Here is a 13,700-nt window from a genome sequence, read left to right on the forward strand (position 1 = left end):
TCGTATTCTTGGTGGTTTTTGAATTGTGGAGTGATATACTTGGCAAGTCGCGTGCCCACTGCTCCCCTTGTCACACCCAGCCATCTCCCCTCCACTTCTCCCCACTCCCTGAGGGAAGGTCCCCTCTCTGGGGCAGCCACGTGGAGATGCAGCAGGGAGCAGGAGCCGAAGCCAGTGGGACAAGGTGAGAAGTGGTTGAGCAGAGTGAGGCAGGCTCCTGGGTGCCATTTCCCTGCCACCTTCCTCTGCCTGCCCACTCCCAAGAGAGAAAATGGCAGCGGCCATGGCCATGTTCCCCATCTCTGGGCATGGCCACAGGGTCGGTGCAGCCCCCAGAAAAGGGGTCAGTGGGAGCAGCAGGTTTGCTCACCTCTGGAAGGGAGGACTGCACCAGGGTGGGGACCCCTGAGCGCAGGGGACTGGCGACAGCCAAGGACATCACTTGAGAGGGTCATCCATTTTAAAAATCCACGTTCATTCTTTTACCCCCAGTCCTGCTGTCTCATCCAAACAGCCCTGCCCAGCTCCCCTGGCTTCCCTGCACAGCCAATTTCTCCACACCCTCGTGTTTTTGATGCTCCTCATGTTTGTCTCAATGGCCACGCTCTCAGCCGCCTGCCCAAGCTGCTCTGTTCTCATCCCAGCTGGCTTTTCTAGAATTGCACCTTCTAGGAGCTGGGGAGTATCCAGGGAGGCAGTCATCCTCGTGCTTTTAGCAGAAGTTGGTGTAGCAGGACAGAGAAGTGAGAAACAGCAAAGTCAGGGTGACTTTCGTTCAAGCAGGGCAATGACTTTGGGCCGGATTCAGTGATGTGATAGACACAGGCTGTGCGTCCCAGGCACCGCCCCGCGGGAGTGCTCGCCTGCACTGACGCTGGGGCTGCTGCCCCAGCCAAAACCCAAACAAAACTGAGGTGCTTGCAGATTTTAAATCAACAGAGTCAGAAGCTGGCAGAGGTGGTAGAAGCCCATGAATAAATAGGTTAGCCACGACGAGCACACGCACGGGCCCAGGCAGCAGCTGAGCTTCACAGCAGCAAGGGGCTTCACCCCATCCCCGGCACGTGGCTGGGAACAAAGTGGGCTGCCGGGCCTGGATAATGCTGTGATGCTCAGGAGCAGGGCACCCCACACCCACCCGCGGGTGAGGCTGGGGCTGCATGGTCTGGATTTGATCCCAGAAGGAAGGGAGATCGGGGCAATGAAAAGACTGATACTGCACACTCCCCCTCCAAATGCTGGGGAGCCCTTCAGCTGCGGAGGGGAGCAGAAGCTGCAGCTGACACAGGACAGGAAGGGATTTTATTGCAAAGCAAAACCTGATTTCATTCACACACACCAGCATGCTCATGCCCACACACTCCCAAGCACCAAGACCCTCGTGTCCAGCTGACTTGGCCAGGATTTTCTGCAGTGCCTGGTAGGACTGGGGTCATCGGCTGTCTGGTCCTCACCATGCCCTCCAGCTACGTGTCCAACCTTGGCCCATTGCCTTGGTGCTAGGCATGGCTCAAAGGCAAAAAACAGCCAAGCAGGGTGAAATGAAAAAGGAGATGGGACAAATGCATTTGCATTAGAAGAAAACAAGAAAAAGCACAAAAGGATGCCAGTAAGCAGCCTTCTGCTGTTTTCCATAGCCGTCGGTGCCTGAATACCAGTGCAACACTGTGGATGCAATGGAGAAGGCTGTAATCTGGATGCCATCTGTAACAAACCAGCGTGTAAAGCATCACCTGCTAAAGTTGATATTTTCAGTTAGTCAGGCCCACACTGAGAGTATTAATGGACCTGAGGGTCTTATTGAGCTGCTAATGGCAATTTTTAACAAAGCTAGGAAAACTGGGGTAATTCCAAAGGACTGAAGGACAGAAATCACTCCAATTGTTAAGCAAATAAACCGGTTGACCCAGAAAACTCTAGATTACTGATAATACCAGAAAAAAATAGCAGAAGAATTAATTTTGATTCTGTCAGCAAAGAACTAAAGATGTTAAAATGCACGTAATACAGACCAGCCTTGTCTCAGGGAAGGCAGGTATTGCTATGCAAACTTGTTGTCACTTTTCAGCACGATTACATGTCTGGCTGATTCAGATCAACACCGCTGGCATGACATCCTTACTTGGAAGCTGGCAGGAGATAACGTTAACAGCATTTGCATAGATCACGATATTGCTGCAAAGAGGGATGGAATAATCTGTTTTCCACATCCACAGAAGAAGGAGGCTCATAGCTGCTGCCGCCAAAGGTCTTTCCAGATCTACTTTTTGTGTTGTCCCAGAATGTTTACCTCGGCATGCCAAGGCAGCCTGTTTATATTCCTGCATTGCTAAGGACACACCAGATGCATCAAGAGCAAATGTGTGCTTGTTAGCCAGGAGCTATAGTGCCCTTTGTAGGTGGGATCCCCAGGAATGGGTGCAAGGCCCACAGTGACAAGAAATGTTTACTAAGAAAAATTAGGGATAACAGTAAGCTTGGTGGGGTAGTAGCTAGTGAAGGAGACAAATAACTAGTAGGGATGGTTTAGAATTGCCCAATTAAAAGGTCCCATTGCAGCAAAATTTGCTTTAATGCAGCAAAATTTGCTTTAATATAGTGAAATGCAAAGTAATTCATTTGGGAATTTGGAGGAAGGGGCAATCTTGTCACTTATTACTCTGCAAATCCACTTGTCACCCTCAAACTTTATCAGTGGTAATTCGGGATTCATGTCAAGACCATTGATTAAAGCGCCAAAGCCGGCGGTGCCTGGCAGGGATCCCTGCCGAAGCCCGGCAGGCTTTTGCTGATGATTCCCCATCGCCAACCAGCACTTGGGTACCCCAGGCTGCCTCTCCAGGCACCGCACCAACACTGCTGCTCACTCCCCGGGACACCCTCCGCACTACAAGCCGGTTACATCTCTGCCTTTCCCCTGAGCAGACCTGTCATCTCAAGAATTGAAACCAGGCTTGTTTGGTGAGGTGGGTTTTCCATGGTTAATCGACGCCTGGTAAGGATGCTGAGGGTCCCCCAACACATGCAGGAGCCCTCAGTACCCGGCTCTTCCCAGGCTCTGCATCCCTCTGCCTGAGAGGTGGTAAAGCCCTCCTGGCTGTGTCCGATGCAGGGCTATTAAATGGCAGCGTGAAGCCACGCCGTCCCAGGGAAGGGCACAGCAGCCCCGGTGTGCACAGGGTCCCTGGGGATGACTTGTCCTAATGAGGAGGGCCACATGAGGCATGGGAGCTCAGCAAACCGAGGCTCCTGAGCCCTTGCAACAGGGAAATCCTGCAGAAAAGCTGTTGTTTTACGTGCACAGCCCCTCATCATCTAACTCTGCTGTGGAGCTCTCAGGGATGTGTTTGAGCCAGGCATCCTCAGGATGGCTGTTGAATGCAAGGTCTCAGCCCAGTGACCCAAGGCCACCAGCTCACGGAGCCCGGGGCTCTGGAAGGAGCGGGGAGCCCAGCCCTGGTTTCGCATACCGCACTCTCTCCACAAACAAACAGCTCCAGGCAGCAGCACCCTGGGAGCCATTGCCCGGCTGGGTTATTAAATGCATCTTTTATCTCGTTAACCGTTTCCCTCTGACATCCACCAGCGCTTGGCCAGCCGCCAGCACCTCCTTTCTGCTTTTAAACACTCTACGGCAATCTCCGAGACTCCTGGCTAGTTTCTCCAGGCCCAGCTCTGCTCTCAGCATGTCCTCGGGCCAGCAAGCTGTTTGCATTACATACAACCCACTTCCACGTGCAAAATCCCCCTCGCACACATCTGTCCAGCCATCGGAGGCTCAACTGCTCCCCAAAGACCAAGGCAGAGAAGAGCCGTAGGCGAGATGCTCCTGCGCCAGGAATTGTTTGCTTTCCCAGGGGACGTTGGACTTGCCCACCTGGCAGTGGTTTATCTACCTCAAAGGAGTGGGTGCATCTGCAGAGCTGCCCAGTGTAAATCTGCTGTGTCCCCTCTGCTGCCCGGAGGCTGGGGGCTCAGCCGCAGTCCTGCAGACGAGGCGTGCGCTCCTGGGAGCGGGGGAAAACGATCGCTGCCTCTTGCCCCATCGCTGCCAGCTCACACAAGCACGCTCTGTGGCATTGCAACAGAGCTGACCACAGCTTTGTTGCAATTCCTGAGAACTTGCAAGACAGGAAGGCCTAAATGGCCAGGGATGGAGACTGACTCATCACCGTGCCTATGGTCCTGCCTGGGGCATGCAGAGCCCCTCCAGCCTGACAGGGTAACCCGTGCCCCTCCAGGAGCTCCTACCATCACCCAGCTGTGCAAAATTCATTGCACTTCTGCTTCCAGCTACTCCTACACTGCTTGTGCCACCACCAGCTCCGAGAGCTGCTGGAAAAGAGGAAAAACAGCGTTGGCCCCTCCACGCAGCCCACCAGCACTGCACGCCAGCATCCCCTGCGAGCACGGGGACACCTCAGCAGGCTCAGCCCCTCCATCACCTGCCTGGAGGCAGCTTGTTCACACCAGGCATGCTCAGAGCCCTGACATGAAGTCACTGCAATTAGCCAGCTGCGGTTTTATTTTGCTCCCGTGGGTGTGTAGCTGCCTTTCCCAGGACGTGAAGAAAGGCGGGTGACACTGGCAGCCAGGGAGGCTGACTCTGAGCCAGGGAGGCTGCTCACCCAGGGCTGCTGTGCCTGAAAAAGAGCTAGTCCCAACTCGTCCGCCAGTCCCTTTTAGCCTTGCAGGTTGGGGCTCGGCATGTGTGCGGGGCTGCCTGCGTCCCTGGGAGTGCCTCCCTACTCTTGCCACTGCCCGGTGATTCAGGGCTTAGGACTGTAGCAAGATCTAGAATTAGCTTTATTGTTCCTGTAACACGGCACACGCTCCAGGCAATGCAGCAGGCGTTGCACAATTGACTTCATTTTATCTGAACCAGCAATTACGCTGCTGTTGCTCAGCTCCAGTAGAGAGAACTTCTGTCAGATCACTACCGTGCTCTGCATCCCAGCAGGTCTTCTGGAGTAAATGCCACACTTGGGTTATTGAAGACATCCACTGATGAAGATCCCTTGACCCTGAGACAATCATGCTTCACTACCCTTACTGCTAGCAAGCCTTAAACTTGCATCTTCTTGCCCTGAGCATGTGGAAGAGTTAATCCCCTTCCTATCTGCATCTGCCTTAAATATATTTTAAGGCCTTAATTGAGTCTCTGCTTGGTCTTCTAGACAGTCCCCCTTCTTTGAGCCTTTTACTGCAGCCCATGGCATCTAGTCTTCCATTCACCCTTGTTTCTCATCTCTGGATCATCTCCATCTACTCCAGACGAAGGATGAGGTGCTCAGAGGGCCCTTTCTGACCTTAACAAGGCATGCATATCTTAAGTAATGGCAAAGGGAGCATTTTCTGCCCGTCTCCATGCTGTGCTAGAACATTTCAGGGTAGCAAAGCACGTCCCAAATGCTGTCATGCTAGAATTGCAGCAGCAATCAGACATATGATGCTGGGCCGTCATCAGGAGCAAGCTGTGCTTTAGGGACCCTGCACAATGGCTCACTGGGATACTGCTGGAGCAGTTAGCATCACGAGGGACTTGCTTGAACTCACAACATCTGCAAGATGCAGTCAAGCCCTATGCTTTCAACAGACTCATTAGTTTCACCAGCCAATGTTGTCCACCCTGTGTTAATGCAGAGCTGCCTTTCTGCTTTGAGAAGGTTGTCATCATGACTCACCCTGCAGCAGAGCATCACTGGATCTCTGGGCTTACCAGCCCAGCAGCTGGGTTTGCTGCTTGAGTCCTTGGCCAAGCAGGAGGCAGTGCTTGGCTATATGGGGCTCTGGGAGCTGCCGAGCTGAAGGAGCTCCCTCCTGCCTGGTTGCTCATGGGCTCGGGCTGCTGCCATATCATCCAGTGCAGCTGCTGCTGGAGAGCAAGCTGCGCAGGGCACTGACAGGCTGGAGGCATATCCCAGTTCCTCCACCTCCCTGCTGAACCACACTGCTAAGAGGATTATGGGCAGAGCAACTGTGCAAGGATGGAGTGAGGGGTGAGCAGGGTAGGCATGGATGCAACCTCTTTGGGAAGGTTCTGGCTGAGGTTAAAGATGCGGACAGGAGCCCTGTTCCTGAAGCACCCCTTATCATCTGGTGCTTGCTTTGTGCCCCCCCAAGCTAGGCTTAAAGTGGAAGGCACTGCGCTTCCTCCCTGAACCCACAGCACAGCTGTGGTCTCTTCTACCTTCCCAACAGAGCTGTGTCCCCAGACTGCCCTGTGACACTGTTTGCTCTGCCTGGAACAGCCTGGGTGGAGCTGAGGTCTGAAAAGTGGGAACAATAGTTCGGGCTTTCCGCAGTGAAGAGAGTGGGGAACAGGGGTGTGGATGGGATGTACCAGGCTGGACTCTGAACAGGTCATCTCCTCCCCAGTTTCAGCTCTGGGTGCTTTTAGGTGTGGCAGACTTTAACATACTTCTGGAAGACAGCTCTTTGAGAGGCTTGCTTTGGGTAACTGCAAGCTCCGCTGACAGTGGTTCCCGTACCAGCAGGTACCTGTCCGAGAGCTGGCTGACCTCCTGGACCCTGTGGGCAGCGGCAAGCAGGGGTTTCCCCTGCAGTGCACAGGGCTCTGCCTCTGGGATATCTTCGATCTGTTTTTCCCATTCTTCTATCAAGAGACGGTTGAATTCTGACTCACTAGCCTAAAATTTGCCTTGCTTGCATTTTTTACTTCTCTGGGTGCTGGTGCAGGGTCCAACTTTGTTCTGAGCAATGTTGAAAATGTTTCCTGAGCAATTCTTGCAACCTTGTGATTTCTGATGTGATCTGAAAACATTTGCAGGGTCTTCTTAGACATGTGGGTAACATCTCTGTGAGAGAGGGGTCGTCTCGGGACGAATCTTCTTCCAGCCAGGGTGAGCTCAGCCTCCGCCGTGTGCTTGCAGGCTGCTGCTACCAGCATCTGGCAGGCTGCTGAGCAGTTAGGCACTGACAAGATGCAGCCGATTGGTGCTCCCTGGATTTAGCCAGCTGTTCTTAAGCATTTCAAAAAAGCTTAGACATCTGTTTGGGCTTTTCAGATCAGAGGTACATGGAGATGCCTAGCTCCGAATGACTCACAGCTCTCTTGTCACTCATTGCTGCCCTGCTCATTCAACACAACAGCATCTGAGTGGTTATTTTCACTGTGAACATGCATTTGCAGCAATGACGAATCAGGGACATTTCACCCTCAGCTCTCTACCAGAATGGTATGTAAACAGATCCAGGCATCTCTTGGAGAAGTATCACATCATTTTACACCCCAAGGTGCCACCAGATTGTCATACAACTCTTCTGAATTTGGGTGAACCATGCAAGCCTTGCAGGGCCGCCTGAAATGCTGCTCGCTGCCTAGCTCCAACACTTGTGCTTCCAACCACTGCTGCAAAGCATTCATGCTATAAACACCCCAGAGTTAATTGGCAGCGTGGAAGTAAGGAGGGTTCTAGGAGACACCCAGTCAGAACTGACACCTTGGCATCCAGCATGCATTTCAGTGAGCACCTTGGCAAAGATTTTCATGGGGAAAGATGATCCCATCGCTCCTTTTCACACCAATAAACTTCTGGGGCTCAAATTTTGATGCCTCAGTGCTACCAATTACTCTTTCACTCTCATGGACTGTCTGCATCAGCATGGTCTGTGTTATCTAGTGATCTCTGAGGTCACTCAAAGGACATTTATACCATGGGGAGGAGTTTAGGCATTTCCAGAGTTATCTAGTCACCACAGCATCCTATCCAGGTTCAGCAGCACTCACAACCTGGGACATCTCTGTGGAAAAAACCATTTTCCCACCAGCTTGATAACTCTCTCTGATCACTTGGCTCAGCCATTTCTGCAGGTCTCAAAAATGTGTTGCTTAGACACCGGCACAGGCTTCATAGCAGTACCACTGCTTTCAGTCACTTTACACGTGTTCATCAGTGAAGGTGACACTTTCCAGGTGACTCAGGCACAAAGAAAGGCCATTGTGGGTGGATAATTTATGTCCAGCTTTCAACTTTCGGAGCGAGCTGAGAGATGACAGCGCCTTTCAGTGAAAACTCATTAAGTCGGAGGGCTCGGGCAGAGGCAGGGCTGATTCTGCACTGCAGTGGATGCTGCGAGCATTTTGGAGGGGGGAGGAAAGGATGGACACGTTATTCATTGTACCAAAGCCAGACACCAGTGAAGTCACTGTGAAGAGACTCCAATACACCCCCTTCGAGGTGCTCCAAGCTCTCCCCATCCCCTCACTGGTCATTTCATAATGCTTTGTGAAATCAGATCAAAACCACGGAGGTAAAGCAGGTAAAGAGGTAAAGGCTGGAGAAGGAGGAGCCCATCGGCAGGCAGGGCTTTCAGACACAGCCCTGGGGCACAACTGTCCTTGAGGGGCTTGTGGCAAAGGACAGGACAGAGTTTTCCTGCTGTGCTGGTTTTGGCTGGGGTAGAGTTAATTTTCTTCACAGTAGCTGGTATGGGGCTATGTTTTGGATTTGTGCTGCGAACAGTGTTGATAGCACAGCGATGTTTTTGTTATTGCTGAGCAGTGCTTACACAGAGTCAAGGCCTTTTCTGCTTCTCACCCCACCCCACCAGCGAGGAGGCTGGGGGTGCACAAGAAGCTGGGAGGGGACGCAGCTGGGACAGCTGACCCCAACTGACCAAAGGGATATTCCATGCCATAGGATGTCATGCTCAGCATGTAAAGCTGGGGGAAGAAGGAAGGGGGGACACTCGGAGTGATGGCGTTTGTCTTCCCAAGTAACCATTATGCATGATGGAGCCCTGCTTTCCTGGAGATGGCTGAACACCTGCCTGCCCATGGGAAGCAGTGAATGAATTCCTTGTTTTGCTTTGCTTGCATGAGCGGCTTTTGCTTTACCTATTAAACTGTCTTTATCTCAACCCACGGGTTTTCTCACTTTTACTCTTCTGATTCTCTCCGCCATCCCACCAGGGGGGAGTGAGCGAGCGGCTGTGTGGTGCTTGGTTGCCAGCTGGGGTTAAACCATGACACCTGCTTTTTCCTCACTGATCTCCAAAGAGGCCGGGAAAGCTTGTGCTTGTCTCTGAAGTGTTTTCTCTGCCCATGTTTCCTCCAGAAATTCTCCCCGGTGTTCCTCAGGGGCCTTGGGTGGCTGGCAGAGACCCAGCTCTGTGGTCGCCCAGGGATCACATCAGCAGTTCCACCCACCAGGAGGGAAGACATGAGCACGGTTCTTTGCTGACTTTCCTTCCTCAGCTCCCAAAGTCTGTCCCGATTAATGCCTGGATGGTACCTCACACCAGCAGGACATCCAGCAAGGAGGTGCCGTCTCTGCCCCTCAGCAGAAGCCCCTCTGCCAAGACTGGCAAGCGTAGCAAGACCAACCCTTACATCCCCCTGCCCTTCCCTCGAGGGGACCCCTGGGTCTCCCATAGCCCCTGCGAAGCAGGGAGCAGCGGGCCCCGGGGGTGCTGCTCCTCGCTGGCTCCACCAATGCACCCAGCCGGCTGCCGGGCAGCACAGCCGCATCTATGCAAATGTATGCAAATACGCGCAATGCACGCAAATTTATGCAAATACACGGACCCATCTCGGGCGGGGAGGCCCGCCCCAGAGCGCCGGTGCCGCCCCCGGTATAAGGCGGCGGCGGCGCGGCCGTCCCGGCCGTGCGGAGCTGCGGCAGTCCGGGGAGAGGCAGGTCGTGCGGCGGCGGCGGCGGCGGCGGCATCATGGTGAGTGCCGGCCGCGGGCTGCCCCCTCCCTCCGGTCCCACGGGTGCTCCCAGGAGTAGGAGGAACCCTTGTGGGGCCCTCCCCGGAGCGGGCTGTGACCCCCGTAGCTTCAACGAGGGGGCTCCCCTGGGAGCCCAGGGGTGCGGGCAGCTGCCGCCGGGAGTACCTGCTGTGCTTGCCCTGCCTCTGCCTGGCTTTAGCCTTTTCTGAGCTGCTCCCTCCCTGGCACTCCACAGCCTCCCTCCTTTGAGCATCCCCTTGCACCCGTCTGACACGTCCGAGGCAAGGAGGCCACCAGCCAAACCTCGCCGTGTGCAGAGACTGGCGTTTGGGCTGACCCTCTCACCTCTCCTCCCTTCTAATAGCCACAGTTCCTGCCTATCTCCCGTGGTAACACCTCCGGCTGGGGGGAGTGCGCCCAGTCGCCAGCCCCCCATGCTGCAAACCCACACCTGAGCCCCAGGAGCAAGCTGTGGCTTCACCCACTGCCCTGCACCTCGGGTGCCAGGGGCCAACCCATGGGTGGGCATCACTGTCCGTGAGCCTCCGGGCTGCCCTGCCGCCATGGTCCTGCTGCAAGCTCTGGCTCCTGAGCTCTCCGGCTGCTCTGGAGAGCATCCCAGCCCCAGGGTGCCCAGTCACCCTGCCTGCTGCTTTGTGGGGCCATGCTCCCCGCCCTTCCTGAGCCAGACCTTGCTGTGAAGAAGGCAGAGTCTGCTGGCTGGTGACCAGCACTGCTGCGTCCCCCGCACTGCTGGGCTCTGCCCAGCCTACTGTCAGCGCTGTGTCCCACAAAGCCAGTTCTGGCCGCTGCATGTTGGAGGGATGAAGTGCGGTGACCAGCATAACTCTTTGCCCCCTGGCTCTGATTCGCAAGGTCCTTGGCCAGGGAGGAGTCCTTTCTCGTCTCTTCTTTCTTGTCATCTAGAGGTGCTTGCAGCTGTGTCAAGTGTTTGCTGTGCGCTTCTGCTGAGGATCCTGGAGCTTCCTCAGGACTTACCGTTGGCTCTTCATGTTACAAAACCTTTATGGACCTGCTGGGAGGGATAAGCGGGGTGTGACTTTGCTGTTCCTTGCGCCTCAGCTTTGGGAAAGGTGGTGAGATGGACTTCTGCCTCTCACCATGGATATCAAGGGCTTATTTTTCTGTCATCCCTTCCTGTCACTGCTGCCTCTGAAATGCAGCACCGAAAGCACCCTAGATGCAAAGAGCCAGGACTTGCTGCAACCCGTGCAATTTCCTCGGACGGCAGTTGCTGCCGCGCTCCCGAGCGCAAAATGGCTGGCTCCACCGGCTTCCTGCCAGCTGACTCACAGCGGGGCACCCATGGCTCTGGAAATCCGGTTTGGTTTGGATGCTCCTCTGCCTCAGTTGTGCCTAATGACGCATCCAAGTCCTTGGCAACAGCAGGGCTGAGGCACTGGATCTTTTGGTTCTTTTCGAAAAGGCTGCAGGCTCTGGGGTGCCTCACCTGGGGGAGCGAGGCTGCAGAGCCCACCGCTGAGGGACCTGAGGCTGCCCTTGAAGCCCTGAGCTAGGGGACCCTCCCACCTCAGCCCCTCCGTTCAGTTAAGAAGTGCAACTCACGCTTCCTCCTCCTCCAGAGCTAATTTAGGGAAGCCGAGCCTCACAGCATGGCAACCGTTCACTGCTGCAAATCCTCCCCCTTGCCGGGCACCCATCCTCAGTGCCGTCACCTCCTCAGCTCCCAGCGCCCGGGTGATGCTCTGTCACCTCAGCCTGCAGCCCTGTTGTTGGAATAGCAACAGGGGCCGTGCCAGCTGCTGCAGGCCCCAGCCCTTAAGCCGTGTGCGTGTTTGGGCAATGGAGAAGATGCGTGCTGCGTGCTTCCCCGGGCTGTGGGTGGGGCAGTCCAGGGAACGTGCTGGCCTGGTGTCCCGAGCACCAGCAGGTGGGTCTCCATCTCACTGGGCCCCTGAGATGGGCAGTGCAGTGATGGGAAGCAAAGCACCAGATTTGGGAGAGGGCAGCAGACTGGCATGGACACCCCAGAGGTGTCCCAGGCTATAGGGCAGTGTGGCTTGCACAAGCTGTCAAGGGCCTGGGCTGCCCTGCCTGGGTTGTGCATGACCTGCAGCAATTGCATTTGCGGTCCCGGCTGGGAACTGACCCTGCCTCCCCCTCCCCAGCGCGAGTGCATCTCCGTCCACGTCGGCCAGGCCGGCGTCCAGATGGGCAACACCTGCTGGGAGCTGTACTGCCTGGAGCACGGCATCCAGCCCGATGGGCAGATGCCCAGCGACAAAACCATCGGCGGAGGGGACGACTCCTTCACCACCTTCTTCTGCGAGACCGGGGCTGGGAAGCACGTCCCGCGGGCCATCTTCGTGGACCTGGAGCCCACCGTGATCGGTGAGTGCACCTCAGTTGGGCAGTGACGGTGGTCACTGTCTCTGGGAACAACCCACTGTGGGACAGTCCTTAGGGTGGCTCCTGCCACCTTTCCCCAGGGTCAGTTAGAAAATCTCTGACATTGTGCCAACCTCTCCTAGACGAGGTTCGGGGAGGAGTCTACCGCCAGCTCTTCCACCCTGAACAGATGATCACTGGCAAGGAGGATGCTGCCAACAACTACGCCCGTGGGCACTACACCATCGGCAAAGAGATCATCGACCAAGTGCTCGACAGGATCCGGAAGCTGGTAGGTGACCACAGAGGGGGGACGTGTCCCCTGGGATGCTCTCCAGCATCCTGCTGGGGGTGGGAGCATGGGGCGAGCCCTGCTGTGCCCTGGGAGGGATCTGCGGCTGCCCAAGCGAAAGTTTGAAACTTCCCTCCAGCACAGTCAGTGCTTGGAGGAATCTTACTTGGCTCTTTCCGCAGGCTGACCAGTGCACAGGCCTCCAGGGCTTCCTCGTGTTTCGTAGTTTCGGAGGGGGAACTGGCTCTGGATTCACCTCCCTGTTGATGGAGCGACTCTCCGTTGACTATGGCAAGAAGTCCAAGCTGGAGTTCTCCATCTACCCCGCACCACAGGTCTCCACTGCTGTGGTGGAGCCCTACAACTCCATCCTCACCACACACAGCACGTTGGAGCATTCGGACTGTGCTTTCATGGTGGACAACGAGGCCATCTACGACATCTGCCGCAGGAACCTGGACATCGAGCGCCCGACCTACACCAACTTGAACAGACTCATCAGTCAGGTTGTCTCATCCATCACGGCATCGCTGCGGTTCGACGGGGCCCTGAATGTCGACCTGACCGAGTTCCAGACCAATCTGGTGCCCTACCCTCGCATCCACTTCCCCCTGGCCACCTATGCTCCTGTGGTTTCGGCTGAGAGAGCTTATCACGAGCAGCTATCGGTGGCCGAGATCACCAACTCCTGCTTTGAGCCAGCCAACCAGATGGTGAAGTGCGACCCTCGCCACGGCAAGTACATGGCCTGCTGCCTGCTGTACCGCGGGGACGTGGTGCCCAAGGACGTCAACGCCGCCATCGCCACCATCAAGACCAAGCGCAGCATCCAGTTTGTGGACTGGTGCCCCACAGGCTTCAAGGTGGGCATCAACTACCAGCCGCCCACGGTGGTGCCGGGGGGGACCTGGCCAAGGTGCAGCGCGCCGTCTGCATGCTGAGCAACACCACGGCCATCGCCGAGGCCTGGGCTCGCCTGGACCACAAGTTCGACCTGATGTACGCCAAGCGAGCCTTCGTGCACTGGTACGTGGGCGAGGGCATGGAGGAAGGGGAGTTCTCCGAGGCGCGGGAAGACATGGCTGCTCTGGAGAAGGATTACGAGGAGGTGGGCCTGGACTCCTACGAGGACGAAGAGGAGGGCGAGGAGTAGAGAAGCCCCTGGCAAAAAGGACCGTGCTCCTTCCCCGTGTTACCTGCAGAAACCCTTTGCAATAAACCGTTTCAGAGCCTCTGTGTCTCCCACTAACCCCCCAGCTGTATTGGTTTCTTGCCAGGCCAGGTGTGTGGTGAGTGCTTCAGCTCTGCTGCTGGTGCTGCTATGCTTCCTCCCAGCGCTCT

The 13,700-nt window shown here is 55.7% G+C and overlaps 1 pseudogene; it reads left to right on the plus strand.

The window, feature by feature from the left end:
• Positions 1 to 9,678: 9,678 nt before the first annotated feature.
• On the plus strand, positions 9,679 to 13,591 carry LOC127018155 (tubulin alpha-5 chain-like; annotated as a pseudogene).
• The last annotated feature ends 109 nt before the right edge of the window (positions 13,592 to 13,700 follow it).

Source organism: Gymnogyps californianus, chromosome 7 (assembly GCF_018139145.2).
Source record: "Gymnogyps californianus isolate 813 chromosome 7, ASM1813914v2, whole genome shotgun sequence".
NCBI lineage: Eukaryota > Metazoa > Chordata > Aves > Accipitriformes > Cathartidae > Gymnogyps > Gymnogyps californianus.